Consider the following 1,463-nt stretch of genomic DNA (forward strand, 5'->3'; position numbering starts at 1 on the left):
TTTCTTTTACACTTCTGTATCTTACTCTATCTTGTTTTTTAGTATTATCTAAAATAACTGATGAATTATGAATTTTCCATAACTTAGGTAAATGCTTTACCAACATATGTAGTGTAGTAAAAAAAAATAAATGGAATTTAACTCTTTCATGCTTACTTTAACTAGTTATTTTGGTTTTCTACTGGCTGCTTTAACTATAACCCCAGCTCTATTTATTGGCTTGAACAAGATACGCCTTATTTGAATTGACTGAATAATTATAATTCAGAAAAGAAAAATCTTTCTTTGGGATTCCTGGCATTCTACGACTCTTTTCCAGACTAATTAGGAATTCTTTTCTTGGTCATTGAGATTCGTGGATAATTTAGAGTACTATTTAGGGATAGATCGTACCTCTTTTTTTATCCCCTCGAACAAATCGAAATGATTGAAGTTTTTCTATTTGGAATCGTCTTAGGCCTAATTCCTATTACTTTAGCGGGATTATTCGTGACTGCGTATTTGCAATACAGGCGTGGGGATCAGTTGGATCTTTGATTGAGTCATTTTTTTTTTTTGATTGACCTCCTCCAGACCAGAGAGGAGGTCAAATTGAAATTGGAGTTACAATTCAATTTTGTTAAGTTATTTTACTCTGCTTCGACATAAAATAGATGGAATCACGCTCTGTAGGATTTGAACCTACGACATCGGGTTTTGGAGACCCGCGTTCTACCGAACTGAACTAAGAGCGCTTTCATTCATTCAAAAAGAAAATCTTTTTCTATTCCTAATGTATCTCACGTACGTATAGTCTCCACAAATTCAAGTTATACCCACTTTACTTTAATTGATCTCGTCGCTACTGCCTATAAAGAAGAAAGAAGTAATAGGTAGGGATGACAGGATTTGAACCTGTGACATTTTGTACCCAAAACAAACGCGCTACCAAGCTGCGCTACATCCCTTTTCCAAATTAAATTGTTGTACAATGCCATTGTACACAATTCCTGTCTTCTTTTCCACATCATAATTTTCTTCTTCTTTCTTTCTCTATCTATATATAGAACCCTCGTGTCATTTCTTCTTTTTGGTCTCATATAATTAAGGAATTATATACATATAAAATCCAATATAATTTCGCCTATAAAAGAAGGATTACTTTTCCTTGGTAATATATAGGAAGAAGGGGTCATCTTTTTCTTTTTTAGGGATAGGAAAATTTCGTCGATATGGTTCATTTTATATATAGCATAACAATCTTGGGCAAGAGTTTATGATCATATATGTATTCCAACAAGGAAGGAGGATTTTCAATGCGGGATATAAAAACATATCTCTCTGTAGCACCCGTGCTAAGTACTCTATGGTTTGGTGCTTTAGCAGGTTTATTGATAGAAATTAATCGTTTATTCCCAGATGCTTTGTCATTCCCTTTTTTTTAATTCTAGTTATTGCTATGGGAGGGATAGATTTCTTCGTGA

The 1,463-nt window shown here is 33.7% G+C and overlaps 2 non-coding genes across 2 annotated transcripts; both read right to left on the bottom strand.

The window, feature by feature from the left end:
* Nucleotides 1-660: 660 nt before the first annotated feature.
* Nucleotides 661-734, bottom strand: TRNAW-CCA (transfer RNA tryptophan (anticodon CCA)). The gene has a single exon. It is a non-coding gene; the product is annotated as a tRNA-Trp (tRNA).
* Nucleotides 735-873: 139 nt separating this feature from the next.
* Nucleotides 874-947, bottom strand: TRNAP-UGG (transfer RNA proline (anticodon UGG)). Its single transcript has one exon. It is a non-coding gene; the product is annotated as a tRNA-Pro (tRNA).
* Between the last annotated feature and the right edge of the window lie 516 nt (nt 948-1,463).

This window comes from Triticum urartu, unplaced genomic scaffold (genome assembly GCF_056163025.1).
Source record: "Triticum urartu cultivar PI428250 unplaced genomic scaffold, HENAU_Tu73 scaffold2, whole genome shotgun sequence".
Classification (NCBI taxonomy): Eukaryota; Viridiplantae; Streptophyta; class Magnoliopsida; order Poales; family Poaceae; genus Triticum; species Triticum urartu.